Source organism: Anomaloglossus baeobatrachus, chromosome 6 (genome assembly GCF_048569485.1).
Source record: "Anomaloglossus baeobatrachus isolate aAnoBae1 chromosome 6, aAnoBae1.hap1, whole genome shotgun sequence".
NCBI classification, from domain to species: Eukaryota; Metazoa; Chordata; class Amphibia; order Anura; family Aromobatidae; genus Anomaloglossus; species Anomaloglossus baeobatrachus.
Genome location: NC_134358.1, coordinates 252,791,453 through 252,812,504, shown reverse-complemented (window position 1 = coordinate 252,812,504; position 21,052 = coordinate 252,791,453).

The following is a 21,052-nucleotide window of genomic DNA, read 5'->3' as shown; positions in this document are numbered from 1 at the left end:
GCAAATTTACGGCGACTCCTAGCCATGCCGGGATCCGAAAGGCCCCTGCCAATGGTGCTGGCTTCTCCTTGTGTACCGGTCCGGTACCGCCGGGTCACCACCCGTCCACGGTCCTCACGGCACCTCCGATAGGCCACTCCTGCAGACGGTCACCGCCGTCTGCTAACCTTGCTGTCTCCGTCCGGGGCACACACCCGGACCAACTTCAGGCTCTGTTGCTCTCACTTTTCTCCTCACACTTGCTCCTCTACCACTCAACTCCTCTCACTTCCTCCTCCAAACTCTAACTCTCCTCTCACTTCCCTAGCTTCCTCCTAATTGCCTGTGTTTTCCCTCCTCCAGGACTGTGAACTCCTTGGTGGGTGGAGACCAACCGCCTGGCTCCACCCCTTGGTGTGGACATCAGCCCCTGGGGAAGGCAACAAGGATTTCTGATCTAGCTTTGATGTGCCTAACCGGGGTGTAGGGTGTGGTGATGTAATTACCTGTGACCCCTGGCTTGTCCAGGGCGTCACATGTACACCTATTAGAAGCCTGTATATGTGACGTCTTTGTCAGTTTCTGTTTATTCTTGCAGTTCGCTGATTGATTCCCATAACACAAGGTCTGGATCTGAAAAGATCTCCAATCTGTATCAATGATTTCCTTGGTCGGTATTACTGCTAATTAATCCTGACACTAAAAGGAATTATTAATTCTGATCCCCGCTTTTCATCTAGAAGCTTGTTTTATCATTTTAATAAGAATATGTCCACCCACAATGTATATTAACATGCCTACATATGTCAGTAGATAACGGCATGGCCTCTGTGAGGTGGTACCTGTGCCAGTCTTCCAAAACCTGTGGATATCCAATCCCCACTACACAAAATACGAGTAATCTAAATGGCCAAAAATGGGTCACAGTCATTTAGTAACTAAATATCTGAGGGGTACTATAGGTGTCAGCACTACAATGTGCCGGAGCCTCTGTCATGTAGAGCTTTGTGGAGGGTCACGCTCTGCCTATCTGGAGCGGCCGGGACCTCAATCTGTAAGCAATGCTCATTTTGTTATTTTAAAGCATTGCCTTGTCTTTTTTTTTCCTTTTCAACAGACATTAATTTTAAAGGGAACCTGTCAGGTACAATATGCACCCAGGACCACGAGCAGTTCTGGGTGCATATTGCTAAACCCTGCCTAACCATTCCTGTATCTACCGTAGTAGCATAAATAAAGAGATCTAAGAAAAAGTATTTCTAAAAATCTTTTATTATATGCTAATGAGGGCAAGGACTAGTCCCAAGGGCCTAGCTCCTGTGTTATGCCCTCTTAGCATGTTAGTACTCTCACAGGGGTGTGCTACTGTGCTAGTCAATGCACCATCAGCAGCGGTGACATGTGTAGCTGTGACCGCTGTCACTGTTGATCAGAAGTGCGGGCACTTTCAGTCATGCGCACTAGACCTCTCTGAAGCCGGGACCATAAGTGCCGGGATATCTGATCAGCTGTGACAGCAGACACAGGTACGCACGTCACCGCTAGTGATCCTGCATTGAATAGCATGTTAGTACGCCCTTGTGGGCATACTAACATGCTAAGAGGGTGGAATGAGTGCAGGAACTAACACCCTTGTGACTAGTCCCCGAGCTCATTAGCATACGGTAAAAGATCTTTAGAAATGCTTTTTCTAAAGATCTCTTTATGTATGCTACTAGATGCAAGAATGGTTAGGCAGGGATTAGCCATATGCACCCAGAACTGCTCGTGGTTGTGGGTGCATATTGCACCTGACAGGTTCCCTTTAAACACTATTAACTTGCAGATATATCTTAATCTACAGGTTATCCACGCAGCTACTATTACAAAATTGAACTTTATTCCTCCAGGAAGCTGACGGCTTTCAGTCATAAAGGCGTGCCTGAAGCTGCTACTTTCACCAGTCAGTCCACAGTGTAAGCATGCCTGGTACATTTATTGACAGCTCGTTCTACTTTGCATGTATGAATGAAGAAACTCCAGCACACTTCTGTAACTGAAAGCCAGCGGCTCCCTAGTAGGAAAAAAAAAAGCTAATTTTTTAAAAATTAACCCCAGTTTCACACATATGTATATAATTTTTTTCCTAACAGTATGGAATAGTGTAATCTACTATGTTATTCATCTTATAGGCATAGAAAAGGAGATATGATCCAGCTTACCCACTTTGAAGTAGTAGTTATGAGTGAGCACTACCATGCTCGTGTACTCTGTACTCGTAACCAGCAGTTGATGCTCAGATGGACATGACTCAAGTATCATGGAAGACAATGGGGGACTGGAGCATTTTTTTCAGAAGATTTCCCAGAAAATGCTCCAGTCCCCTATTGACTTCCATTATACTCGGATGCTCATGTCGCACCCATCTGAGCGTCCAACTGCTATTAACGAGTACCGAGCACCCGAGCATGGTAGTGCTCGCTCATCAGTACTGCTGACTACTTGAAAGTGAGTAAGCTGGATCATATCTCCTTTTCTATGCCTATAAGTCTCCTTACAATTGCTTGTCAGACACGTCACTCACCGCAAGTCCGCACAATACTGGAAATACACCTGTGATTTCAATAATGCTAATATTGGTTCATATAGTTTTTCATAGATGGCAAGGAGCTTCCTGCAAAGCTACACATGCTCTTTTGAGGTAGACTCCTAGTTTTCAAGCTTGCAGTTTTTCGCTGACACACAGACAGTTCTTTCTTTTCCTTTCTAGTGCTGCAGTGAAAGGAGGGGCAGCCTCACACAAAGCACACGATAATGAGACACCAAGAATTAGTTCACACACTGCAGGAATGAGAAAGACGCTGTTACGGGAAACCTTACAAGAATGGCGTCACACTCCAGGAGCATAAATGGTGTTCTATCAAAGGAAGACGGCTTCACGACTCTGTAACTATCAATCAATTTTCTGTAATCGGGTCCCATTTTATAGCAGCAGACTCGGTTGTGTCGTGGTTTCTCCTTTTACCAAGAATAAATATTAGTAGTCCATAAAGTCATCCTCCATGCTATCCATAATATTAACTATTGCTATTATTCTCTGGCATTATTGCATTTCTATGAAGAAAGCACATGGTTCTTTAGCCATCGAGTTAAAGGATGAATCATGGTGACCTAATCAGACAGACTCCCGGAATCTCCAAGTATCTGTTACATGTGGGTGTCAGGTCTGCAGCGTGGCACTGGGCTGCTGCATGACTGATACTACACTTGGGAGGAATTGTGTATATTGATCATTTTATCCCTCTGAGAACTCTGCAATTTGCAGCAATTTTTGTTTGGAAAGGAGATGACTTATTTCTCGATTTCTCAAAACTATGAAGCAGGTAGAGCCCAAAACAAGATGAACTACGAGGTACCACAGATTCATTCTCATTTATTTCTCCTCTCTTCCTCAAACTAACTCTCCCAAACTTCCCTGCCATACAGGAGGATTGAGGTGATGATGGAATCAAAGAATTTTAGCTAGCCCCCTCACTGGGAACTTGAGATGTTAGAGTTTCCTTTGGATGGCTTAGAAGATTGTGCAAGCCTTGTCTTTCAATGTTGCTATGGAATGTTTGACACCTCCTGACAGATTTCAAGGCCTAGGCAGCTATATCTTTCAGTTACTTTAAAGGTCCAGTCACACATAACGAGATCGTCAACGAGATCGTTACTATGTCACAGTTTCCGGATCGTTAAGTCGTTGGTGAGATCGTTGGTGAGATGTCACGCAGTCATTTTCCCAACGACTTTAATAACGATGCAGAGGGGGCGCAGAAAAGGTGACACAACTACACGCCTGCGTGTCACACTGTAAGTTCTCATCTAGGTCGTTAACAAGATCGTTGGTAGGTGTCAAACATACAGATCCATCCTGCCCAGCAGGACTCCAACGAGCAAAAAATGGCCCAGGACATTCAGCAGCGACCAACGATCTCACAGCAGGGGGTGGATCGTTGGTATGTGTCAAACATAACGAGATCGCTGGTGAAGTCGTTGTTTCGTCACAGAAACTGTGACATAGCAACAATGTCGTTAGCGATCTCATTATGTGTGAAGTGGCCTTTAGTGGCTACTTATTTAACACAAATTAAGGATGCTGGGAGGATCTGCATTTATTCTCCATGATGTCAGTTTTTATTCAGATTATTGGATACTGCTCAAGTGGGGCTGAATTTCTCCAGGATTTGCAGGTTGTCTTGGAGGCCTTTCTCGGTTGGTGATAGTAGCAGTTTCTCTCTCATCTTACACTCTGTCTTTTCACTTTCTCTTTTCCTTTCTTTCTTTTCTTTCACGCTTTTGTTTTCTCTCTCACAGTTCAGGATTTTAGTCAATAAATGCAGATTTTGCTGATCCCCAACAGAATGCCATGTAGACATACTCAAAGCGAGAGCTACATTATAATACCTTCTAACTGGCTACTTCTCATTTGTATGAACACTTTGATTTCATTAGGTTGTGGTCACTGTACTGTGTACACTACTGTATTACAATGTAGAATATCTGCAAAGGCATCGTTACTGCTTATGTAACGTGTGGGGACAATCCACTCTTATCACTTATACCACAGGGTGAATGGCATAAAAATAAAATAAATTCTTTACATACTATTGTTTTTTTTTATTCTGCCTCCCAAAGATCACAGTAAGGATCGGCTCACATTTATCCTGTGCTCTGTGCTGAGTGCTTACACTAGGGATTACGTGTAAATCTCAGGAATATGTGATTCAGATGGAACCCACTATGGAACATTCCCTATAATGAGACACAATGATCCTGCAGTGTCCGACATTTTTAGAGTTCATAAAACCTCAGTATGCCACAGTTTTACGCACGTCTGAAAAGACGGACACCACTAAACAGAGGCCAGATGGAGTCCTGAATATGCTTTCTCATTCATCCATCGCGGGTGTGATCTGAATTATGTCATTCGGAGATTTAGATGTAAACCCTAAAGTAAGTGCTCAACATAGAGCACAGTATATGTGTGATCCAAAATCTGTAACATGTTCCCAATAAAAGTTTCAAATCATTCCACAAACAAAAACAAGCCTCCACTCAGGTCCATCATCTGTCAGTGGAATTACTGGTAACACAAAGGCTGGGGAACAGTGCTATGACGTCCCCCAAAAAGAAATCTGGCAAGACCTGTGCTCCCAAATCCACATGCCCTCCATGCTTCTGAGCCCCACAGTGTGTCTAAATTAAATCTAGCATCCACATGTTTTGCATTACTGCAGTGAGAAGAGCCCGATTAACTTATGTGTTTCCAGAAGAACCAACTGGGCACAATCTATGGGCACTACAATGTACTGGGCACAATAATGGCAGATTTGCAATCTTCACTCAGCAACAGCCATTGCTGCTTGTTTCTTGAAAACATCCATGGAGTCAAAATAGTTATTACACCTGTGGATAAATTCACAGACTGGTGTCATTTAAAAAATGGGGACACTTGAGGGGGGATTCTGCTCTGTTGGCACTTGTCTCTGTATATGGAGTCCACATTAAAAAAAAATGCTCTCCAAGTGTGACGCCTTGGCCGGGCCAGGTAGTCGCAAATAGGGCCCCGCATTACACCCTTCCCTCACAGGTAACACACAGCCAACCATAAAACCCTAGTCACCCCCTAAGGGCTGGATAGACACACCAGGGTGCGGAACCAGGCAGTTGGAAGACACCCACCTAGGAGTTTTAGATAGCCCGGGGTGGGAACAACTCAGTTTGTGTTTAGAGTTCAAGTTGGGAGGAATGTGGGCTGGAGCTGTGTCCAGCTCCAGCAGAGGCGAATACCCAAATTGGACAGGTACCAGGAGAGGAGCCCTGGTGCTTTTGGCTAAGAGGCAGATGGCGGTCTCCGTCTGCAGGAGCCGGGAAGACGGCTCGGTGGAATCGAGGTGGATCGGGACAGGGTAGTGGCCTGCCGGTAAAGACCGGGGAACCGACTCGAAAACCGGAGCACACAGGGGGCTACTCAGACCCTGAAGCTAGGCCCATAAGCGACTGGAACTAATTAACTGATTGCGGCCAGGACTAGAGGTCCTGTCCCACCCAAAGTCCCGATTGAAGACAACAGCCAACCGAGGGGGATAATAGGCCACCCCCGTGGCTCAGAGATCTCACGGGCCAGCATCTGCGGGCAAAAGGCTCCTTAGGTCACAGCCAGCCGGGAGCGGACTCCTGAAGTTGCAAGCGCAGGCAGTCCACCATTCCAAAGCAGGTGCAGGAGAAAGACAGAGACCACCAGCCGGGTGGGGGAACCTGAACGCAGCCGGCTGCGGGCACCGACCACCATCACCTTGGTTTACCAGAGACTTGTGTGTTTTTCTAATAGTGAGTACATCAGCACCCTGCGGTCGCCCTTCTCCTTGCAACACCAATGCCCAACGGGTCCTGGGGCCACCATCCCTGCCCACGGAGGGGTTAACAACTTGCTGCACAACATCTCCTCCGGGTGCCCTGTAACTGCAGCGGTGGTGTCCAATATCACCACATACCGTGGGTGGCGTCACGAACTCCGTACGGCTCTGCCCGGATATATACGTCCTGCACCCACCATCCTATCACTCCCCTTTTCATTTGAAGTGACTGCGAGACCCCCGGGTCCGGAGACCCTCAAGCCACCCACAGAAGGACCGGATCTGAGCAGCTCGGCTGCTGAGAGCGGGGTAGTACACAAGGATGAAATAGCGCTCTTTCTCTCCCTCGCAAGTCTTACCATGTGGCTAAGCAATACTGTACTTCCACGCTCAGCAGAAATTGTGTGACACATTTTGGTGCTATTGTTTTTCATTTTCCGTGTGAAAATGTAAATTTGGGACTGAAAGGCACTTTACACGCTGCGATCTCGCTAGCGAGATCACTAGCGAGCGTACCCGCCCCCGTCGGTTGTGCGTCACGGGCAAATCACTTTCCATGGCGCACAACATCGCTTATACCCGTCACACGGACTTACCTTCCCTGCGATGTCGCTGTTGCCGGCGAACCGCCTCCTTTTTAAGGGGGCGGTGCATGCGGCGTCACACGGCAGCCGTCCAATAGAAGCAGAGGGGCGGAGATGAGCGGGACGAACATCCCGCCCACCTCCTTCATTCCTCATTGCAGGCGGCCGCAGGTACGAGGTTGTTCGTCGTTCCTGTGGTGTCACACATAGCGATGTGTGCTGCCGCAGGAACGACGAACAACCTGCGTCCTGCAATAGCAACGATATTTGGAAATGGAACGACGCGTCAGCGATCAACGCTAAGGTAAGTGATTTTGATAGTTAACGGTTGTTCCTGTGTTTCACACGCAACAACGTCGCTAACGAGGCCGGATATGCGTCACAAATTCCGTGACCCCAACGACATCTCGTTAGCGATGTCGTTGCGTGTAAAGCGGCCTTGAATCAAAATTTTGACATAAAAATGTAATTCTTCTTTCTTCACCGCCCAATGGTATAAAATTTTGTGCCACGTCTGGGATGTCAATTTGATCACTGCACCCATAGATGAATTCATAGGTGTATTTTGTAAAAAAGGTTCACTTATGGGGTATTCTGCTTTTCTAGCACCTCACGGACTCTGCCAATGAGACATGGCACCCGCACACCATAACAGCAAAATCTACACTATAATAAGAAATTGTCACTCCTTCCCTTCTCAGCTTTACACTGTGCCTCAAAAGTAGTTTTCAACCACATATGAAGTATTGGCAAACTCAGGAGAAATTGTGTAACAAATTGTAACATGTATTTTCTCCTATTACCCTTCTGAAAATTAAAAACTTGGGGCTGAAACAAAATTTTATTGGAAAAAATTATAAATTTTCATTTACTCAGCTTGATGTTCTACAATTCTGTGAAACACCTCAGGGTGAAAAAGGCTCACTACACCCCTAATTAAAATCCTTGAGAGGTTTAGTTTTCAAATTGGGTTTACTTGTGGGGGTTTCTGCTAGTTTGTTATGTCAGGTGCTCTTTAAATGTGGCATGGCGTGGGCAATCTATTCCAGGCAAAATAGCGCTCCAGAATTCAAATAGCTCTTCTTTCCTTCTGAACCATCCTGTACGCCCAAAAAGAAGTTTTTCACCATATATTCTGTAACAGCGTATGAAGGAGAAATTGCACAACAAATTGTATTTTCCATTCTCCCGTTACCCTTATGAATATAAACAATTTTGGGCAAAAGCAACATGTTTGTGGGAATTTTTTTTTTTCATTTCTACGGTTCAAGGTTAAAAAATACAGTGAAGCACCTGTGGGTTCAAGGTGTTCACCACACCTCTAGATACATTTCCTGAGGGGTCTAGTTTCCAAAATGGGTCACTTGGGGGGATTTCCACTGTTCACACAGATCAGTGGCTTGACATACGTGACATGGCATCCGCTAGCTATTTCAGCCAATTTTGCACTCCAAAAATCAGTGCTCAGGCGTGCCCCCAAATTAAATCTGTGTAAAAATGTTGCACCTTTTGGTGTTCTGCACCATTTATGCCCAGCTTTGACAAGGTGGTGAGAGATGGGGAGGGACAGGGGCATGATGACTATTGCTCGTCAAATTTATGACAAGTGGCAGCATTTGTTAAATCACAAATCTTACTGCAGCAGGAACTGGAGTAGAATTTCTGGAGAGGCGCACCCAGAGGTATAGGCCACACATCCAGTGCTTTTAATTCATGAAGATGTGTACGCCTCCTGCATTTCCCATTAAAATCAGCGGTAATTAGAAATATTTCAAGGCTCACAATTACAAGGGAATTGTTAGACAGACATAATTATTACCCATTCACTATACCCATACACTGTTGTTGTACAGGAGGGCTCCCGTTTGTTCCTGCCTCTATGCATTTTTTTTTCTATGTTAAAAGGTTTCGATAGGTTTCTAAATACACAAATGGTGTGTGCGGATACAGATCAAGATTAGTTCTAAAGTTAGTATTAGGAATGGGAAAGTTAATTAATAACCATTGTGAAATGTGTGCTAGTAAGATGGAAAAGATTTTCACATTGCTGTCGGTGAGGAATAACTGTCTTATCTGCTAAACTATCAGCCATCAAGACCTTAGGTCATTACAATTGATTTCAAGACCCAATCTGCAGCCAAATGCAATTATTACCTGTACCGTATTCCCCATACAATTGGATGGAAAGGTGATTGTACACTGTGTGCAGAATTATTAGGCAAGTTATATTTTAGAGGATTTTTTTTATTATTGATCAAAAACTATGTTCTCAATCAACCCAAAAGATTCATAAATATCAAAGCTTAATATTTTTGGAAGTTGGAGTGGGGTTTTTTTTTTTAGATTTGGCTATCTTAGGAGGATATCTGTTTGTGCAGGTAACTATTACTGTACAGAATTATTAGGAAACTTAATAAAAACCAAATATATTCCCATCTCACTTGTATATTTTCACCAGGTAAACCAATGTAACTGCACAAAATTTAGAAATAAACATTTCTGACTTGCAAAAACAAACCCCCCAAAAATTAGTGACCAATATAGCCACCTTTCATTATGATGACACTCAACAGCCTACCATCCATAGATTCTGTCAGTTGCTTGATCTGTTTACGGTCAACATTGCGTGCAGCAGCCGCCACAACCTCCCAGACACTGTTGTGAGAGGTGTACTGTTTTCCCTACCTGTAAATCTCACATTTTATGAGGGACCACAGGTTCTCTATGGGATTCAGATGAGGTGAACAAGGGGGCCATGTCTTTTTTTTTCATCTTTTAGACCTTTTCTGGCCAGCCACGCTGTGGAGTAGTTGGATGCATGTGATGGAGCATTGTCCTGCATGAAAATCATGTTTTTCTTGAACGATATCGACTTCTTCCTGTACCAACTGCTTGAAGAAGTTGTCTTCCAGAAACTGGCAGTAGGTCTGGGAGTTGAGCTTCACTCCATCCTCAACCCAAAAAGGTCCCACAAGTTCATCTTTGATGATACCAGCCCATACCAGTACACCACCTCCGCCTTGCTGGCGTCTGAGTTGGAGTGGAGCGCTCTCCCCTTTACTGATCCAGCCTCTGGCCCATCCATCTGGACCATCAAGAGTCACTCTCATTTCATCAGTCCATAAAACCTTTGAAAAATCAGTCTTAAGATATTTCTTGGCCCAGTCTTGACGTTTTATCTTATGTTTCTTGTTCAAAGGTGGTCATTTTTCAGCCTTCCTTACCTTGGCCATGTCCCCGAGTATGGCACACCTTGTGCTTTTTGATACTCCAGTAACGTTGCAGCTCTGAAATATGGCCAAACTGGTGGCAAATGGCATCTTGGCAGCTTCACATTTGACTTTCATCAATTCATGGGTAGTTATTTTGCACCTTATTTGCCCAACACGCTTCTTGCGACCCTGTTGGCGATTTGCCATGAAACGCTTGATTGTTCGGTGATCATGCTTCAAAAGTTTGGCAATTTCAAGCCTGCTGCATCCCTCTGCAAGACATCTCACTATTTTGAACTTTTCAGAGCCCACAAAATCTCTCTTCTGACCCATTTTGCCAAAGGAAAGGAAGTTGCCTAATAATTAGGCACACCTTAAATAGGGTGTTAATGTCATTACACTGCACCCCTCCTCATTACAGAGATGCACATCACCTGATTTACTTAATTGGTAGTTGGCTCTCAAGCCTATACAGCTTGGAGTAGGACAACATGTATAAAAAGTATCATGTGATCAAAATAGTCATTTGCCTAATAATTCTGCACACAGTATATTGCTTGCACCCTCACCTACAGTGAGTTATATGGATAATGCAGCGGTAAACCTCAGGAGTGCAATGCATTTATTCACTTGTAATCTGCATGTATGTGTGAATGACATACGTATCTTACTGTGTATACCACTAGAGCCAATGTAAAATTCCATGGTTCTTGAACAGCCGTGTCTGGGAAACGTCTAAATCAAGTTCACAGACACAGATTGTGGGGATATGTCACAAAGTTAGTATTTAAAACATCTAAGACATTTCAATAGGGCAGCAGCTGTGGAAAGACTTTTCATACTCTACCACCAGTCAATGTAATGTTGTTAGAGTAACTGATTCATTGAGACTTAATCCTTAAATTAAAGTAAGACTCTATCATTTTTTTTTACTGCTGGAGTGGGGCTATTAATCTAAATCTAATATATCTCATCATTTATCGGTGCTGAGCCGTTCTCGTGGCACCATCTTGTGACTGGAACGTCTGACTGCTGGATGTAAAGGACAAATGTGTTCAATGTGGGTCTATGAGAGCCAGAACAAGGCTATCATAGACTTAGATTGAGGTGTGGCAAACACTGGAGCGATCAAGCAGGACACCGACCAAAGCGGAAAGGGGAAGACAGCAGCAGTTAAGTATAAGACTAGGGGCAGGGATTTTAGATTAGAAGGACAACTCCAGCGCTGCAATAAAAAACTGCTAGAGTGGTGCTTTTCTGTTGAATTTTTGACACCGTGTATTTTTACTGTGCAAAAATCGCAGTGTCATAAAATTCCAGCAAAGTGAATGTGATTTATAGGAATCTGATGCCCACTGTGGTTTTATTTTGTCACACAGATCTGCAGTGCGTATTTGAAATCCACAACATGTTAATTTCTCTTGTGGATAAGCTGAGATTTATAAGTGGATTTTCTCCAAAGAATGGCATTATAGTAAATCCAAAACGTAAAAAAAAGGTATCTGTGTTTTGAAGCAGCTCATCTACCAAAATGCACTATAAACACATGTAATCCGCACAGGACTATCATATAATTTAAAAGATGAAATACCAAAAGGAGAAAAAAAACCATCATCAACAATGCGATAAAAACGCATGTAAGAAATGCATTTAAAAATGCAATAAAAGAAATGCAAGTGACCTAATAGGTGCAGAAAATCAGCAGATCAAAAACTCAGCAAATGCTCATTATCTGACTTGAGAATTAGAGTTCATTTACACTGCACAACTATCATGAAATTACACAGGCTGTCGCTCATTCATTGGGTGAAACGATCTATTTGTTTGCCCAGAAATCATCGTTCTCGGCAGCACATTGTCCTGTGTAAACAGGAACTGCTCTGCCGAGGAGCAATGCAGCCTAGGCCAACAGAAAGATCTACTGATCGCTCAGTTTGTTCCAGAAGTGCAGTTACCTGTGTAAGGCTATGTGCGCACGCTGCGGATTTTGCTGCTGAAAATGTGTCTAACATTGCTGCAGTCATTCCCCAGCAAATCCTATGGGTTTTAAAAAATGCTGTGCACACACTGCGTTTTTTTATACCCGCGGATTTTCTGTTGCGGAATTAATGAGCATGTCACTTCTTTTCCGCAGGTACCTGCGGTTTTCCGATAATGGTAAAAATCCGCGGGAACCAACTCGCGAAAAATCCGCGGCAAACCGCGGTACAACGGCATGTGGATTTCGCTGCGGTTTTTTTTACCACGGGTGCGGGATTATTTAAGAGGGTCCGTTTTCTTCTTAAGAAAAAGTCACTTTCTAGTGCGCACATAGCCTAAATAGGTTATTACCGTAAGCCTATAGGACACTACCTCTCGCTATTAAGTATACAAGGATACATATAGCAGTGTAACAACTATGTTTAAGGCCTCAAACACACATCCGTGAAACACGTGCATGTTTGGTCCGTTTCCGTATATACCGGAGACACGAACAAACGTGCACCAATGTTATGCTATGTTTGAAGTCACACGTGCGTTATTCCATACGGTGTGTCCTGTCCGTGATATGTATGTGTATCCGTTTTGCACGGAAGCATGTCAGTTTTCTGCACGGAACACGCACCCAATGGAAGTCTATGGGTCCGTGAGCACATGTACGTGATATGGATGCATCTCCATATGCTCCGTATACATTTTGTGCTTTTTTATAGCGATGTCGGTCATTATTTCTTTTTCTGTGTATGTCGGTCAATCTCCCTCAGTCCGTCGGTCGGTCTCTGTCTTGTCTGTCCCTCTCTCTCTCTGTCCATGTCGGTCAGTCTCCCCCCACTCTCATACTCACCATTCCCCGATCACCGGGCGCTGCACAGCTGTTAAAAAAAACTCCGGCGGCTTTTACTATTTTGAAAAAGCCGGCCACTCAATCAATCACGTATTCCCTGCTTTCCCCGACCACCGGCGCCCATGATTGGTTGTAGTGAGACACGCCCCCACGCTGAGTGACAGCTGTCTCACTGCAACTAATCACAGCCGCCGTTGGGCGTGTCAATATCGAGCAGTATAATAAATAATTTAAAAAAAAAAACGACGTGCGGTCCCCCTCATTTTGATACCAGCCAGGGTGAAGTCAAACGGCTGAAGGCTGGTATTCTCAGGATGGGGAGCCCCACATTATGGGGAGCCCCCCAGCCTAACTATCAGCCAGCAGCCGCCCAGAATAGCCGCATCCATTAGATGCGACAGTTCTGGGACTCTACCCGGCTCTTTCCGATTTGCCCTGGTGCGTTGGCAATCGGGGTAATAAGGAGTTAATGGCAACAGCCCATAGCTGCCACTAAGTCCAAGATTAATCATGTCAGGCGTCTCCCCGAGATACCTTCCATGATTAATCTGTAAGTTACAGTTAATAAACACATACACCTGAAGAAATCCTTTGTTAGTGTATATTATTCCAAATAAATACCCTCGTTCACCACTTTATTAAGCCCGAAAAAGCCCTCCATGTCCGGCGTAATCCACGGAGGTCCCGGGTCGCTTCCAGCTCTGCAACATGAAGGTGACGAGAGCTGCAGAAGAACACTGCTGCTCCTGACAGCTCCACACAGCAACTGAGGTGAGAAGCGCGATCAGCGATAACATCACTCCGGTTACTCGCGGCCACTGCTGGATCCTCCAACTGTGACAGCAAGTCGCCCGAGTAACAGCGAAGAAGTCACAGGTGAGTTGCGGTCACGAGTGAAGGATCCAGCTAGCCGCATGTAACCTGAGTGATGGCAGCGCTAATCGCGCTGCTCACTTCATTCGCTCAGGGGATTAGCGGTCACCGGTGAGTCCTTTACGGGTGACCGCTAATCAGGCTGCGACACAGACAGAGCCGCGGTATGACAATGAAGTCGGGTGAAGTTCACCCGAGTTCATTCTCATCGCACGTCGCTGTCTGCCGACATGTATCAACGTCATTGTGCATCACACACGGAACATTTCACACGGGCAACACACGGACATGTCACTTACGTATCTCATGCACACACGGACATTCAACACGCACACACGGCTAGCATACGCAATTCACACGGATGCCACACGTACAATAAACGGACTTAAAAACGTAAAACGGACCCGAAAAATGGAACGTAACACACGTGCGTGTTTTTCACGGATGTGTGTCTGAGGCCTATTACAGTGCATCAGTGAGCAGCTTATTATGGCTGGTCCTAAGGACAGAGCAGCAAGGTCATGATTTCTCATAGGTTTACAATACTACTGATGGCTTTATCTATAAACTTGCTTCCCATGACTCAGTACACATATCTTTATTTAGATGACTGGCATGGAGCTAGCTTTGATAGCATACGTTCTATCCTACAGCAGTATTTTCAGCAGTTCTCATGTAACAAAGTGGTGTATCATATAAAATGATGGCGATCGGCAGGACACTCGTTTTCTTTCTTATGACCATCTGCTGCTTATGCGAGTATGGAGCAGATAAGGTTCATAGTCTTATAAGCAATGCTGGTGTATGATGAATATGTGTCAGAATATATAACACACATTATATGTACATCTCATCGGCTGCTCAAGCACACTGGTGTAAAGGGAAGGTGACAAGTGAGCAGGCTACCCCTGGGAGGAGAATCTGATGAGCAGCAGATGGACCCGGACACAGCAGCAGAAATGCATTTCACTCTCCAGATGCTTCAGAAGGTTAAGAAGTGACAGTTCCTTCAGCCGCACATGCTAGTATAGATTAACGGTAATGAATCTGGACAGTTCAATAATGACACTAATCTATAAAGTGACAAGTTATACAACCCAGAGAGTGGAATCAATGCTTCTATATTATATTATGCTATGGTATAAAATGGACATGTGGAAAGTAAGAAAAAAGAAATGCTTAAAACATTAGGATTAAACAACATTGAAAAACTTGATTAACTAAATCCTGAGGAAACATAAGTAGCCCTTCTGTGGATTTATACTTTATCTAAAGGAAATCTGTGAGAAGGCGTTTGTTATACAATCTGAGCTGCTTAATGTAGGGGCAGAGATCCTGATTAAGGTCATGTGTCACTTACTAGTCTGTTTGGTTGTAGTATTAATAAAATTAGTTTTCTCTGCTTCAGATCTGCTAGTTCTCTAAGGCCCTGTACGCACTTGCCAGATTTTCCCGGGGATTTGCTGCATGTTTCGCTGCAGAAAATGTTCATAACATCTCTGCAGTGATTCACCAGCAAATCCTATGGGGAAAAAAAATGCTGTGCGCACTAGGCGGATTTTGACAGCTGCATGTTTTGCTGCGGGATTCCCGCAGCAAAAACAATTGCATGTCACTTCTTTTCCGCAGGTAGCTGCGGGATTTCACTCCATTGACTAATGTAATCGTGAAATCCCGCAGGGAATAACGCAGGTAGCAAATTCTGTGCGGTTCATTGCGTTTTCCCGTGGTATTTCGCGTTTTCGGGACATAATGTTCATCACTTCCCTGCTTCTTGCAGGGAAGTGATTATAAATGCAAACAGTTGCACACTGAAAAAGCCAAAAATGTACTACGGAAAATATGGCACTGCATTACTGCAAAAGAGAGATATTTAGTTTATGTATTGGCCAATGCATGTAAGCCCGGAAACCAAACGGCAAGGTATATCTCTGTAATCTGGGAACCTGACTTGGTAAATGCCACTATCTAGGTTAAAAACATCCATAGCTGGGAAAAATGCCACTTTTTTCAGTTAGCACCTGTTCACATTTGCTAGATGTGCGGGTCAGTTTTTTTATACTTCTAGGGAGTCTCTTTCTGACTGGGCACTCCGCCCTAAGACCTGGATGTTCATAACCATTATAGCAGGAGCGTAGCTGCCCATACATGGAGGTTTGCAGTCCAAATAGTGTCATTTTTCCCAGCTATGGATGTTTTTAACCTAGATAGTGGCATTTAAAGTTAGGTTCCCGGATTACAGAGATATACCTTGCCGTTTGGTTTCCGGGCTTACATGCATTGGCCAATACATAAACTAAATATCTCTCTTTTGCAGTAATGCAGTGCCATATTTTCCCTAGTACATTTTTGGCTTTTTCAGTGTGCAACTGTTTGCATTTATAGTTACTATGTTTTTTCAGTTAGCACCTGTTCACATTTGTTGGATGTGCGGGTCAGTTTTTTGATATTGCAGGGAAGTGATGTCATTATAACAGGAAGAGGAAGCGGAGCTGAGAGTAAACACACATACATCACACACACACAGACATATAGAATACACATACAAATCAAACGTTCATATAAAAATAAAAAAAAACCCCCGTTGGCTCCGCTGTATTTTTACCGTCCAGCCAAGGTAAACACACAGCGTTGGCCCGGTATTCTCAGGCTGGGGAGGGCAAGGGCCAGGGTTAATGCTCCCCCCCCCCCCTCCTGCAGCAGAGAGTATCAGCCCGCAGCTGCCCCGGGACTGTCGCATCCATTATGCGACAGTCCCGGAGTATCCCCGGCTCTTCCAGATTACTGTGATGTGGTGGCAATCCAGGTAATAAGGAGTTAAATGGCAGCGGATCGCTGCCATTTAAGTCCAGGCTTAATCATGGCAGCGTCTAGGAGACCGCTTACATAATTAGCCCGTAAGTAAAGTGAATAAACACACACCAAAAATTATTTTAAATAAAACACAAAAAAGCCCCCTCTTTCACCCATTTATTAACCCCTCCCAACACACAGATCCGGCGTAATCCTCGCAGGTCCCACAACGCTTGCAGACTGCTGCAGCGGATTCTGACACAGAACTCAATGAAGCCTCGTAACGAGACTGCAGAGAGGTAACTACAGGTCCTTTTTCACAGTCGGTAATGTGAACACATTACCGCTTGGGAGAACTGACTATCTATTGATTATCTATCTATCCCTCTATTCTTCTATCCATTATCTATCTATCCATTATCTATCTGTCCATTATCTATCCATCCCTCTATCTATTCTTCTATCCATTATCTATCCATTATCTATTTATCATCTATCTATCTCACAAGGAAATTACTTTTTTTTTCGCCAATGTGCTTTATTGCACTGAATGCATTAAAACACATGTGCCAACCTACGGAAAAACCGCATGAAAACGGCACCAAAACGCATGCGGATTTCGGTGCGGTTTTTTTGCATTTTTTTCCCCCGGGTGCGGAAATCTTTCAGTGCATGTGGAATTTTCTTAAGAAAATTCCATTTTCTAGTGCGCACAGGGCCTAAAGGCGGAGTTGTATATAATCTCGCCCACACCACTGATAGCAGCTTTTTGTATACTGTGCATAGGCAGAATGTTGATAATTGGTGGGGTTACAGAACAAGATTCCTACATAGCACAAGACAACTAGGCCTCCCATAATAATCTGCTGATTTTATTGAAACTATACCAAGAAAGCCCAGTACTTGTCATAGCTGGAATCAGGATCTTTGCCCCTACATCATAATGCTCTCATAATAAATAGCAAAACCTGCTTAAAAATTCGCTTTAAAGTTACTTCTGTTACTAATAAAAGGGTTGTGCAGCATCTTAAAATCTTTGCCCAAATCCTAATTTTGGCATAAAACAATACACTGACTAATAGTCACCTTTCAGTTCCCACTACTCTGTATTCTGGTCTTTATTGTGCACTTGGTTACATATATTTGACTGTTGGCAGTAAGTGATGTTAGAGAAGCCATTTTGTCTCCTTGATAGTTACTAGTTACTCCTCGATAGTTAGACTTCTTCTAATATAGTTATGAAATCAGTTACACAATCTGTTATGTAATCTTACTGAATGAGTAATTGATGTTCTATTCCACATCTGCTATTCTTTTATTGTTTATACGGTCATCTTGACCTGGAGCTTGTTTTTATAGTTTTAATCAGTTTTTATAGTTTTAATCACATCTCTTGAAACACTTTTTATTACATATCCCTTTGGCATTGAAACATTAATCCTTTCCTTATGTGATGATATCATGCTTGTGTTCCAAATGACTATATTTGGTAAAATCTAAAGTTATGTAACTATATCACATGTCTCATATTGCGTAATCAGCTTGAAAAGTATAAAGAAACCTTCAGATCCAATAAAGGGGCAGAGCTATTTGACTCACTATAATCTCCTGTCTTTATGGTGTTTTAAGCTTGCTCTCACAACCGGCCGGTCCGTCCCTGCTACCTGAGAGGAAACAAGACCCCGGCTTTAACAGTTGGAGGCCCTCAGCGAGCCCCATGACTGGGACCCCAGACTTTCCCCTTTCCATCCCCGTCTAGGACTGAACACAGCGATCTTCCTTCTTGAACAGAAAATACTAAACCTAGGTAAGTTGATCTTTTTGATCTCAAAGTATTTTCTCTTCAAGAGGGGGTAGAAGGCACGAGTCAGTCTCCGGGGGATATAAACAGGAAACCCGCGAATCCTCAGGTAGCCTTTATGTTCATTGTTTGTTTGTCTTGTCCTATATGCTGAAAACAAAGTTGTACTTTTTGTAAATTATGCTGCTACAAATTTTTCCTTTCTTCTTCTGTCTTCTTTCTTTATCTGTTTCACAATACTAACCCACTAACTAATAATATAATACTTGGCTACTGCTTCTTACCTTTTCCATCTGATATATTATATTGAAGTTGTTTTTTTGTTTTTAGGTGTGATAGAATTCTGTCACTTTCCCCTGTATAGTCAGAGACTTGCAGTGAAAAGTGAGGGGGGAGAACAGACTGCAGCGTTGTGACCTTATAACCTGCACACGCTGAACAGAGCTCATAGAATTGGAATGCCGTGTATTAACTGAGTTAGAAGTATGTCATTTATTTCCAGATGGGCAAAAACAGAAGATCTAGTCTAGTATATTGTTAACAGTTGTTTTACATCTCTGATATTTAGAGGTATGGTTTGAGCTGCATATGATTTGTTAGGAATGGTGAACATTGTCTTTGCTTAGTAACATTGTGTTATGTGAAGGTAAAGTTGCAATAGAAGATATATAGAGAGTTGTTGGACTAGGAATGAGAGAGGATCCACTGGATTACACTCTCTGGGAGTCAGCCCTAGTAACGGGACCAGGAGGATGGACTTGTGTGTGCGGAGAACAAAATCCTGATTGGCGTGAATATTGTGCTGCCTGTGGCAGACCAAGACCACGAAAACAAGCAGGATCTTGTGTCCCCAGTATAAGATCAGGGAATAAGATCAGAATAGACGCACACCCTGTACCATGGGTGGATTCAGGAATGGAAGTGTCAGCATCAGATGATTCTGAGGAATGAGGAATATATAGCTATTGCAATTGGAGTTGTGTTGTATTTGTTTGTGTGTCTTTACTAGCTTAGACAGTGGTATATTAGGAAAGAAAGACAAACTGGTTTGATTACCTTGAAAGATAGGGGTTCTCGTTGACTGCTAGCCAGTAAATACTAGATTCAGGAGGGGAATTAGTAGCTAGCGGAAAGGAATTAGTAGCTAGCGGACATAAGTCAACAGCTTGAACTGCTAGCCAAGGGATCGCTACCCTTTGGGCAGATCAGCAGATAGTGTGAGGTGGAGGGCCGCTACCTTTTAACTACCACACTATGGGAACCAGTCTTACCAGACATTCTACTAGGTCAAACAGTATGGATCAAAGATTCAAGATGATTGACTTGGTCAGAAGGGAGAATGGAGAAAAAGCAGTTAAGAACAGTGCTAAAATATTGAAGAAGGCGGGGATGCCTAAGATAGGTTGTTTAGATTTTTGCCGGTGGCAGCAGTTCGGCCGAGAGAATTACCAATGGATTCGGAAGCACGGATACCATGCTCAAGTTGCAGCGTGGCTCCGGACTTCTGAACGCCATCATCCTCTTATAAATGACCATGACAATGAGGATAGACTTAAGGTATCAGAGGAGAAGTTTATTGATATATTGTGTTCAGAAATGTTTCAAGGGCAAAATGAAAGAGTAGACAAATATCATGCTCGATGTGTTTCCCTTTTTACAGATAATGGTTATGACTTAAAGCACTCTAAAGAAAGAATGCTCTTTAAGGGTATGTTTAAGGAAGGGTTAAGGAGAGATCTTAGGAAAGAAGTAGTAAGAACATGTATAGATTATAAATGTGTACCACTTGAACAATCATTGCACATGATAAGAGCTATAGAAGATCAGATGATGAAAAAGAAAGCTCAGGAACAAACCCCTGTAATGGTAAACATACACTCAAGAGCATTTGATAATGCGGTAAAAAGATCAGTGGAAGGATTACAGACTGAGCGTAGAATGGATAATATGCCAGACTTTGAGTATAAAAAAAGGGATTGTGTTTTGGATGTGGAAGAAGGGGACACTATAAACGGGACTGTTACAGGATAAGAAGAAAAGGGCAACAACGGGAGGTACAGAGAGAGGGAGCATTTGTTAGAACAGATATAGGTTGCAATCATAAAAACAACATACTGGGACTGGGAAATAGGCAGCCCCCAAGGAAAGCAAATAATTAGGGTCAAACCTGTAGATGGCTCTATAGCCACTGCACAGGTAACCCTTCCCACTAGCAAAAATATAGATAGTAATTAATAAACAAAAATGCTGGAATAGTTCATTATAAAAAGAAAGTCATTGTTACAGGACCAATGCCGGAATCTATGCTTGTTGTAATGATGTCTTTGATTTAAATAGATGAAAGCAAGCTGGATGAGAACCATCATCAAAATTAAGGTACCTGTATATTTGTGTATAAAATAATATCCCCTGAGTAGAAAGCAGAATGGAAGCCATCACAAAACAGGTAGAAAATTATTTAAAAGAACAGGATTGGAGTAATTGGTGAGTTGTGAGTTGGGGAGTGTCATTCCTTCAGTGTCACAAAACTATTTTATGTGTTGGCAGCATGTAATGTTAACAGCAAAACTCTAAAAGCAAAAGAGGGTTTTGAGATGCTGAAGAGG